The sequence below is a fragment of the Pan troglodytes genome, chromosome 23 (genome assembly GCF_028858775.2).
Source record: "Pan troglodytes isolate AG18354 chromosome 23, NHGRI_mPanTro3-v2.0_pri, whole genome shotgun sequence".
Lineage (NCBI taxonomy): Eukaryota > Metazoa > Chordata > Mammalia > Primates > Hominidae > Pan > Pan troglodytes.
The window spans coordinates 26,500,922-26,512,822 of NC_086016.1; positions in this window are offsets into that span (position 1 = coordinate 26,500,922).

Sequence of the window (11,901 nt, forward strand, 5' to 3'; positions counted from 1 at the left end):
CTTGGATGAAGCCTTCTGACCCCTCAGTTTTCTCACCGGTGAGATAACAGGTGGCTGGGCTCAAGAATTTCTCCTTAGAAATTCTCAGTTCTGGAAGGCCACCTTCCTGCCAGGCTATAGCTTTATTGCCAGAATCTGGGGTGGAGTAGCTGAACTTCAGTGTGCCCAAAAGAAAAAAAGGAGGCTGTGCACAGTGGCTCACATCTGTAATCCCAGCACTTTGGGAGGCTGAGGCAGGGGGATCACTTGAGCTCAGGAGTTGAAGACCAGCCTGGACAACATAGACCTTGTCTCTATAAAATTAAAAAAAAATTAATAGGGAAAAAAAAGGGCTAAGGCATTATTAAATATAAACCAGACCACATATTAGACCACAAAAAAGTCTCAGTAAACTTAAAGATTAAAATCATAAAAGTGTATTTTCCCATCACAATGGAACAAAACTAGAAATCAGTAGTTGAAAGTTTTAAAAATTAAACAATGGCCGGGTGCGGTGGCTCACGCCTCTAATCCCAGCACTTTGGGAGGCCGAGGCAGGTGGATCCCAAGGTCAGGAGATTGAGACCATCCTGACTCACACAGTGAAACTCCGTCTCTACTAAAAATACAAAAAATTAGCCAGGTTTGGTGGCAGGTGCCCGTAGTCCCAGCTACTCGGGAGGCTGAGGCAGGAGAATGTGAACCTGGAAGATGGAGCTTTCAGTGAGCCAAGATTGCCCCACTGCACTCCAGCCTGGGCGACAGAGCAAGACTCCGTCTCAAAAAAAAAAAAAAAAAAAAAATTAACACACTTTTTGTTTTCTGAGACAGTCTTGTTCTGACACAACTGTGGCTCACTGCAATCTCCGCCTCCCAGGTTCAAGTGATTCTCGTACCTCAGCCTGCCAAATAGCTGGGACTACAGGCACATGCCACCATGCCTGGCTAATTTTTGTATTTTTAGTAGAGACAGGGTTTTGCCGTGTTGGCCAGGCTGGTTTTGAACTCCTGGTCTCAAGTGATCCGCCCGCCTCAACCTCCCAAAGTGCTGAGATTACAGGCATCAGCCACCCTTCCTGACCAACAACACACTTTTAAACAACCAATGGATCAAAAAAGAAATCATAAGGGAAGTTAGATATCTTGAGACACATGAAACAAAAACACACCAAAACCTGTGGGATACAGCAAAAGCAGTACTGAAAGAAATTTATAGCTATAAATGCTTACATTTAAAAAGAAGAGTCTGGGCATGGTGGTTCCCACCCATAATTCCAGCACTTTAGGAGGCTGAGGTGGGAGAATTGCCTGGCCCCTCTACAAAAAATTTAAAAATTAGCCAGGGATGGTGGTGCACACCTATAGTCCCAGCTATTCCAGAGGCTGAGGTGAGAGGATTGCTTGAGCCCAGGAGTTTGAGGCTGCAGTGAGCTAAGTGAGCTATGATGGCACCACTGCACTCTAGCTTGAGCAACAGAGCAAGATCCTGTCTCTAAAAAAAAAAACAAAAACAACTCAACTGTACACATTATTTACACATTAAGGCACAAAAAAAGAGCAAATGAAAGAGCTAACAGAAGGAAGCCAATAAGAACAGAGCTAGAAGGAAGATAACAGAGCTAGAGAATAGAAAAAGAAAAAAAAGAGAAAGTCAACAAAATCAAAAGTTGCTTCGTCAAAAAGATCAACAAAATTGACAACCTTTAGCTAGATTGAGTAAGAAAAAGAGTCAAATTACTAAAAGGAGAAATGAAAATCGGGACACTACTACCAATTCTACAGAAGTAAAAAGGGTTATAAAGTACTACAGACAGTTGTATGGAAACAAACTGGATAGCCTAGATTAAATGGGCAAATTCCAGCTGGGCATGGTGGCTCAAATCTGTAATCCCAGCACTTTGGGAGGCCGAGGCCGGTGGATCACTTGAGGTCAGGAGTTCAAGACCAACCTGGCCAACATGGTGAAACCCTGTCTCACTAAAAATACAAAAATTAGCTGGGTGTGGTGGCGTGCGCCTGTACTCCCAGCTACTTGGGAGGCTGAGGCACGAGAATCACTTGAACCCGAGAAACAGACGTTGCAGTGAGCCAAGATTGTGCCACTGCACTCCAGCTTGGGTGACACAGAGTGAGATTCTGTCTCGAAAATAAATAAATGAATGAGTGAATGAATGAATAGGCAAAGTCCTAAAAACAAAACCTACCAAGATTGAGTCATGAAGAAATATTAAAAAGCACAAACATCAGATCAAAAACTGAATAGTCAGAGATTTTACTCTATTTGCAAGCTAGGTTAGCCTACTGCAGTAGTTTCACAGATGCTCATAGAAGATGTACTTTTTTTTTTTTGAGATGGAGCCTCGCTCTGTTGCCCAGGCTGAAGTGCAGTGGTGCAATCTCAGCTCACTGCAACCTCTGCCTCCTGGGTTCAAACGATTCTCCTGCTTCAGCCTCCTGAGTAGCTGGAATTACAGGCTCCTGCCACCACACCCGGCTAATTTTTGTATTTTTAGTAGAGACGGGATTTCACCATGTTGGCCAAGCTGGTCTCAAACTCCTGTCCTCAGGTGATCCACCCACCTTGGCCTCCCAAAGTGCTGGGATTACAGGCATGAGTCACTGCACCCAACCAGACAAGACACTCTTGGGTCAGACACAAAGGACAGTTTATTACAGCAATAGCAGTAGCCAGAGTACCAGCATTTTCTTACAGCCATTTCCCAAGCCCAGTTCCCTTAGGGCAACACAAAGAGGACCAAGTGAATCCTGCACATGCAGTGGGTTTTATTGAGGAAAGGAGAAGGGAAGAGAGCTAACAGAATTTGCGTCTTTTATATTGGATGGTTGGTATGCCTTCCCTTTGCACTAACAGGAGGCATTATCTCCACCAAGGTCACAAGAACACCTGTCGTTTGCTCTGTAGATGCAAAGCACCTGTGTCTATCTTCCAAGGCTATACCAGCTTCTTTGAAAAGATAGTCTAGAACAAAGGCCTTCATAGTTTTAGCTGACAAGACACATACAGAAATGTGAGAGACCTGTGGACAATTATCTCCCAATAATATCCACCCCTCATTTCCACATTGTCTTGGCTTCTGGCAATTTTCTTATGGGTATGCCATTTTATCAGTCACTGATTAATCTGACAATAGGCATAAAGCAAATCAGTTCAGCTTGTCTCACAGAATTTAATTTAATGAACAGCATTTCAACAGAATGAGTCCAACCTGCAATATCAACCCCAATCCTGACCCCAGGGTTTTCTTTTTTTCCTTTATTTCTTTTTTTGAGACGGAGTCTCACTCTGTCGCCCAGGCTGGAGTGCAGTGGTGCGATTTCAGCTCACTGCAAGCTCCGCCTCCCGGGTTCATACCATTCTCCTGCCTCAGCCTCCTGAGTAGCTGGGACTACAGATACCCACCACCACACCCGGCTAATTTTGTTTTTGTATTTTTAGTAGAGATGGGGTTTCACCATGTTAGCCAGGATGGTCTCGATCTCCTGACCTCGTGATCCACCCACCTCGGCCTCCCAAAGTGCTGGGATTACAGGCATGAGCCACTGTGCCCGGCTGACCCCAGGGTTTTCAACTCAACAGGTTGAACAAATCCTATAAACCATCAAGGTCTACCTAAGAAAGCCAGGTGACTTTCTCAAATATTGACCTTTCCACTCAGCCCAAGTCATTAATCCAGGTACAGCAGGATATATTAGATATTGCATAATCTCCACTGGTGGTTCACAGGGAGGAAGCCTAGAGCAACTCTGTCATCCATACAACCTCCACCCTGGCCAATGAGTTGCCGCTGACCTGAATGCCTTCCAGGGGCAAGGTGGTACCACTGATCACCCAACTAAAGTTAGAGACAAATGTTGCATCACCTTTCCTAATCAGAGGACTACCATCATAGGGATAATAAGTGCACATAAGGAATGAGTCAATTATCAGTCCAAGAAGTTCCCCTGAGTAACCAAGGGCAGCCTCACTTTAGAAAGATCTTCACAGTTGTCAGCTGGGTGCGATGGCTCACGCCTGCAATCCTAGCACTTTGGGAGGCCAAGGCAGGTGGATCACCTGAGGTCAGGAGTTCAAGACCAGCCTGGCCAACATGGTGAAACCCTGTCTCTACCAAAAGTACAAAAAAATTAGCTGGGCGTAGTGGCGGGCGCCTGTAATCCCAGCTCCTTGGGAGGCTGAGGCAGGAGAATCGCTTGAACCTGGGAAGCAGAGGTTGCAGTAAGCCGAGATCACACCACTGCACTCCAGCCTGCATGACAGAGCAAGACTCCATCTCAAAAAAAAAATCTCCACAGTTGTCTGTGGGCTACATAATCTATTGGTGGTATTTGCTTAAACACTTGAAGGTCTCTTGACCACCCTGAAGGGGCAAGACACTATTTTGGGGAGGATGATGAGTTAATGTTTGGCCTCCACACAAGTACAGTCACAAGGGCACATATCGTTACCCCTAGAAAATATTTATAATTGTTGGAGGTCCCCCAAGTGGGACCTATATTTGTTGGGGCACAGGTCCTGGCCACCTGGTAGGGCTTCAGGTTCCCAGTTTACTTTCTTTTTTTTTTTTTTTTTTTGAGCTGAAGTTTCGCTCTTGTCACCCAGGCTGGAATGCAGTGGCGCGATCTCAGCTCACTGCACTCTCCCTGCTAGGTTCAAGTGATTCTCCTGCCTCAGCCTCCCAAGTAGCTTCCCAGTTTGAATAATTTAGTCTAGTCCTTGTATTTGGAAGGACAGCCTGAGGGCAGTTAGTCCAATCTATCCCATTTGTCCATACCACTAGCAAGGTGGCACTCGTTCTCTCCACAGAATGGCTGAGTGGAGTCTATGGGAATAGGGATGGGAACGACAACTGATGGTATCACAGGTGATTTTCATGGAAGGTGCAGGAGCCAGGGACATCCCCTGCTCTTTCCAGTGGACTTCTGGTAAGGTTAATGGGAATGGCGAGCAAACCAAATGGTGGCCAAAGCCATCTGTTGTTGGGGCAAGGCAGAACCCACAGTCGTTAAATTTGTTTTATTTGAGACAGGTTCTCAGTCTTGCCCAGGCTGGAGTGCGGTGGTGCCATCGCAGCTCACTGCAGCCTTGAATTCCTTGCCTCAAGCGATCCTCCCCTGCAACTTCCCAAGTAGCTGGGATTACAGGCAGGAGCCGCTATGCCCAGCTTTGCAGTCAGTTAAATTTAAGGTGCTTGCAAAAGCTTGGGAGAGCTGCACAGATCTTTTTTATGTTCATAAGGAAGTCTTCAGGGGCAATTATGAAGGACAAAGATCATAAATGCCTCCCCCTCTTTATCTCCTGGAATCCAAAGTATTTTCTATCTAGGTGCCAGAATTGCTGCTCCCCCTCCCAAATCGGTGTCTCATTTCAATACCTATAGTCACTTCTTTAAGGAAAAAGAGGTGACTGGACTGACCAGTACCAGCCACCTCCTTTTCCAGTTATCCCCTTTGTGCACCTAGACTTTTTGATTCGAAGAGTCAGGTCCAAGAGGAACAAGGGCATGTTTACAAAATGCATGGAGACCCATTATGTTCCCCACTTTGTCCTGTATGTGCCACTCTAAGGGGTCTCAGCAAGCAGCGTACTTGCCCTAGTGGTCATTATTCTTATGCTCTAAGACCATGTCAGTCCAACAAGAGAATCCAGGTGGCTGAAACACAATCAGGTTTGAGCCCCTAGACCCCCTTACAGTTGGACTGCCATCTAGAAGGTGTGCCCACCAGGCTGGCCTGGGGTTGCTGCTAGGGGAAAGCAAGCAAGCAACATGCCCAGGAAGAGTCTGATCAGAATCCCAAATTTTAAAAATATTTCTTTATAACCTTCCTACACCTCTTCATTCAGACACACCTTGCTAGGAAGTAGCCTTTTTAAAGACAGCTGCATTTGGTGACCAAAATGTTTTAATAGGGCCAGGCGCATTGGCTCATACCTGAAATCCCAGCACTTTGGGAGGCTGAGATGGGAGGACTGCTTGAGGCCAGGAGTTCGAGACCAACTTGGTCAACATGGCAAGACCCCATCTCTACTTAGAAAAAGAAAAAGCGGGGTGCAGTAGCTCACATCTTTAATCCCAGCACTTTGGGAGGCTGAGGCGGGTGGCTCTCTTGAGGTCTGGAGTTCAAGACTAGCATGGCCAACATGGGGAAACCCTGTCTCTACTAAAAATACAAAAATTAGCTGGACATGGTGGCGTGTGCCTGTAATCCCAAGCTACTTGGGAGGCTGAGGCAGGAGAATGGCTTGAACTCGAGAGGCAGAGCCAAGATCGCACCACTGCACTCCAGCCTGGGCGACAGAGTGAGACTCCGTCTTGAAAAACAAAAACAAAACAAAATGCTTTATGAAAGTGTGTGGACCAGGAAGGAGGGAGAAAAGTAGAGTCAGAGACCTTGAGTTGATTTTTTTTTTCTTTTTTTTTTGAGACGGACTCTTGCTCTGTCACCCAGGCTGGAGTGCAGTGGCATGATCTCGGGTCACTGCAACCTCCGCCTCCCATGTTCAAGCGATTCTCCTGCCTCAGCCTTCAGAGTAGCTGGGATTACAGGCACCCGCCACCATGCCCGGCTAATGTTTGTATTTTTAGTAGAGATGGGGTTTCTCCACGTTGCTCAGGCTGGTCTCGAACTCCCAACCTCAGGTGATCTGCCTGCCTCGGCCTCCCAAAGTGCTGAGATTACAGGCATGAGCCACCGCACCCGGCCCAGTTTTTGAGGAAGCCATTCCAATACTCAACAATGCCAGAATCTCATGATGGCAGGAGTGTGGAAGATCTCTTGAATACCACTATTGTTGAGTGGCTTTTGTGATAAAAGGTGCACCATTGTCACACTGCAGATGGTCCAGAGAGCCAAAACATGACACAGATTAGTTTCAGGGGTTGCAGTGGTATGCCCAGAGCTGGTTGATAGGACTGCAACAATCCAATAACCTGAAAAAGTGTCAACAGTGGTAAGGCACCACCAATAGCCCCAAGAGGTCAAAGGTCTAATGAAGTTGATCTGCCATGAGTAGGCTGAGGCCACGCCCTGTGCAAGATGACCTCCTCCTATGCAAGAGAAATGGGCCAACCTTTGGTAGGAATCACAGCCTGGTATGTGGTGGTAGCGTCTGCATCAGAAATAGTCCTTTCCAGCTGGGTGCGGTGGCTCACGCCTGTAATCCCAGCATTTTGGAAAGCCAAGGTGGGTGGATCACTTGAGGTCAGGAGTTCGAGACCAGCCTGGCCAACATGGTGAAACGCTGTCTCTACTAAAAATACAAAAATTAACTAGGCATGGTTGTGCGTGCCTGTAATCCCAGCTACTTGGGAGGCTGAGGCAGGAGAATCATTTGAACCTGGGAGGCAGAGGTTGTGGTGAGCCAAGATGGTGCCACTGCACTCCAGCCTGGGTGACAGACTGAAACTCCATCTCAAAAAAACAAGCAACCCCCCCCCACACACACATACACAAATAGTATTTTCCATTGTGCCCAGTCTATGGTGGTGGATGTGTTGCCATGTCCGGCATAATGATGGATCCCAGTAGCAATATGGCTAGTGCAGGCTCCCTCAACAGCCTTATTTCAGTTGGTCTTATCAGAGAACAGGCTTCAACCATGGACATCTACATGTGTGACCCAGACAGAGCAATCACAGCCAAAACTTATTTCCATAGTTCATGACCCCAAAGATGGGTGTCTTTAATCTGCCAGTTGAGGTTTTCTAAGTGTCAGACCAAACACCTAGGCCATTGGCAACACCCCAAGAGTCAGTAAAAATATAACAAGGGTTACCAAGAGGAGGATTGGCTCAGGGCCTACTGAGCAGAGTTACTCATCAATTTTCTGTTCTGCGCAGCTGTTTCTGAGGGTGAACAGCCACAGCAGCCCTGTGGACACCATGAGGCTTCCACTTCATCAGACCATCAGTGAACCAGGCCCTGGCATTTAGGAGAACCTCTGTGAACTGAGGTTCCTGTTGACCCAGTGACTTTGCTTTGGTGGAGTGGGGGATATAAGTGTCCCCCAAAGGGTTAGCTGCCAGTTTTTTCATGTAAAACTGAGATGTCAGCAGGGCTAGACTAGCTGTGTTCTTAAATATACCATTTCCATCTTAAGTACACGTACATTCCATAAAAGCCAGCCTTTTGTGGGTCAGGTATTCTGTTGTAAGAAGCCAGATAGTAAGCTTTTCAAAAGAGAAGTACCTGGCCACTGTGTCAGGGAGACAGGCAGTAAGTCCAAAACAGGGGCACCTCTGGGTACAGTCTGCTTCCCTTTGCCAAATGTTCCAATTAGCAAAATTAGTCACAGAGACTTATATAGCTCAAAGGGATCATTGGGTTGTGAGGACCCACAGGTAGAGTGGGCTTGCTGGACAGCTTCCAATACAGCTTTCTGGCCTGGGCCCTGCTCTAAAGGGTGCTGGTTGGCAAGTTAGCAGATGTAAAGGACCAAGTAGGATGCCCAAAGTGAGGTATATGCTGTCTGCAATACCCAAGGAGTCTGAGAAGGTGCAGGGCCTTCTTTTTTTGGTGGTGGTGGAAGGACTACCAGCAGCTTTTCCTTGACTCCTGGAAGGATTAAACATTGTGAATTGGCCGAGTGCAGTGGCTCACACATGTAATCCCAGCACTTTGGGAGGCCAAGGCTGGCGGATCGCTTGAGGCCAGGAGTTCAAGACCCGCCTGGCCAACATGGTAAAACTCCGTCTCTACTCAAAATACAAAAGTTAGCTGGGTATGGTGGCGTGTGCCTGTAATCCCAACTACTTGGGAGGCTGAGGCAGAAGAATCACTTGACCCTGGGAGGCAGAGGTTGCAGTGAGCTGAGATTGCACCACTGCACTCCAGCCTAGGCGACAGAGTGAGACTGCATCTCAAAAACAAAAAAACAAAAAAAACTTTGTGAATCAGCAGTTGTATTCCAAGAAATGGAATTTTATCAGGGATTGTCAGTCCCTGCTGCTGGAGGAGATGTGGTAACACTATGATCAGGATCTCCAACACTGGGACTGTTGACTTGCCATCCAAGAGGACATCATCTGTATGGTGAAAGTTTTGGACATCAGAGGGCAGAGGGACTGAGTTAAACCCTGACTCACCCATGGCGGGTAAATGGCAGGGGAGCTTATCCCACTGGCATTGACTGAGAGAACCCCCTTTGGCACTTCAGGGCTGGAAGGAGAAGCACCAGTTCCTACCACAAATTCAGGTATAGATGCAACAAAACCAAGACTTCGAATTGTCCCAAAGGGCCCTACAGCACTTGGCTTTTTCTCTCTGCACTATGAAACTTGTCCAAACCCTGTCAGTTGAATTTGGACACTCCCTTTCCCCCATGAGACCAGGTAGGATGGTGGCTTATGCACCCATATCCAAGAGACAAGTTTCAAGGCACTTTTGTCTCCAGTGTACCTTACCATACTCGGGTGCTCACGGCCTTTGGTCCCCCTTGAGGACAGGGAGACCTCATCCCTGTCCCTCATCATTTCTCCTTAAAGCAGCTGAGGTTGAGGTAGAGAATAAGTGAGGGACCAGGGATTGTGGGCAAGAGCCTTGCAGGCAAGAGACTGGTTCTGTGCCATTAAATGAGGGCACTTCTTACTTCTAGGTTCAAAGAGTGTGGCAGCAATTTGCGGCTCAAACAAATGAGTTTCCAATATTTTCAGCCCACCCACAGCCCTCTATCAAGTGGCAAGGCCACCATTACTGACTCTGTTTATTTCAGCTTTGGGGATCCCTTGACTGCATAGCCACATTGCTTTCTGGTTGAGGCCCCAGGGATTTTGTTCTTCGCTGACTCAGACTAGACGTAAAGCCAGAGTGCCAGCATTTTCTTGCACTGATTCTCCATCCAGGGGGATTGGAGGCCAGGGGACACCTGCACTTGCAGAAACCTGTCATGAGGGGAATCCTAAGTTTAAATAACATGAAGCCTTTTTTTAAAAAAAGTGTTTTTCTTTTTCTTTTTTTTTTTTTTTTTTTTTTAAGTGAGAAGGTCTCACTCTGTTACCTAGGCTGGAGTGCAGTCGTTTAATCATGGCTCACTGCAGCCTCGACCTCGCGGGCTCAAGCATCTTCACACCTCAGCTTCCCGAGTAGCTGGGACCACAGGTGTGCACCACCATGCCTGGCTGATTTTTTGTATTTTTGGTGGAGATGAGCTTTCACCATGTTGCCCAGACTAGGCTCAAACTTCTGAGCTCAAGTGATCTGCCTACCTTGGCCTTCCAAAGTTGGGATTACAGGTGTTAGTCACCATGCCTGGCCATTTTTTGTTTGTTTGAGACAGGGTCTTGTCCTGTTGCCCAGGCTGGAGTACAGTGGCACAATCACAGCTCACTGCAGCCTTGACCTCCTGGGCTCAGGAGGTCCTGTCACCTCAGCTTCCTGAACAGCTGGGACCACAGGCACGTGCCACCACGCCCGGCTAATTTTTTGTAGAGGCAAGATTTTGCCATGCTGCCCAGGCTAGTCTCAAACTCCTGGGCTCAAATGATCCACCTACCTCAGCCTCTCAAAGTGCTAGGATTACAGGCATGAGCCACTGTGCCCGGCCCCACACAAGTCTTGAACTTCTAGCCTCAAGTGATCCTCCAGCCTTTGCTTCCCAAAGTGCTAGGATTACCGGCATGAACCACTACACCTGGTCACTTGAAGCTTTTCTAATGGGCAGTACATCTTGCTCCTTCCACCATTCCTTGTAGGAGAGTGTCTCCTGAATCCTGGGTGACATCAAAGGATTCAAATTCTGCCTCCCCTTTATTATTATTATTAATTTTTTGAGACAGTTATGCTCTTGTTGCCCAGGCTGGAGTGCAATGATGTGATCTCAGCTCACCACAACCTCCACCTCCCGGGTTCAAGCAATTCTCCTGCCTCAGCCTCCTGAGTAGCTGGGATTACAGGCATGTGCCACCATGCCCAGCTAATTTTGTATTTTTAGTAGAGATAGGGTTTCTCCATGTTGGTCAGGCTGGTCGCGAACTCCCAACCTCAGGTGATCTGCCCGCCTCGGCCTCCCAAAGTGCTGGGATTACAGGCATGAGCCACCGTGCCCGGCCTTCTGCCTCCCCTTTAATGATTACTTTTAGTTCTGAAAAGTACAGGAAAGCTGCTGAAACAGGTATTGTTTTAGCCTAGTATCCATTCACTCACATTTACTGAACATCTACTAGGTGTCAGATACTGGGGCTATAGCAGTGGAGACAGACAAGATGATGTGTTTGAGGGAGGATGGGAAGGAACAGAAGTGCTTCTTTAAAAGTGATGACATTGGCCAGGCACAGTGGCTCATGCCTGTAACCCCAGCACTTTGGGAGACTGAGGCAGGCAGATCACTTGAGGCTGGGAGTTCGAGAGCAGCCTGGGCAACATCATGGTAAAACCTGTGTCTACTAAGAATACAAAAATTAGCCGGGCGTGGTCGTGTGTGCCTGTAATCCCAGCTACTCAGGAGACTGAGGCAGGAGAATTGCTTCAACCCAGGAGGTGGAGGTTGGAGTGAGCCGAGATCGCACTACTGCACTCTCGGTCTGTCTACCTCAACCCCAACTCTGCATGCTCTGAGCAGCCAGCTCCACCCAGCACTCACCATCCCACCCACTTTCGTCTCTCCTGCTTCAACATCTCCCTCATTCTGTTGTGTCTCCTGTAGTTGCATTTGTTGCAGTTCACTTGAGCTGAGCCCCGAGGCCCTTCTACCTCTAGTACTGCCTGTCCAGGACAGGCACAAGCATCCAGGCCTGAACGGGATGGATATGGCCCTAGAAAACAGAAAACAGGATTCCAGTCCCAGCTAAACTGGGTATGGCAAGACAAGGACCTGGGTTCCCATGTGCTCATGCTGAGAACTTGAGAAGGGACAAGAATTCTGCAGATCAACACAGCTTCATAAAGGCCAGCCAGGGGCAACCACCA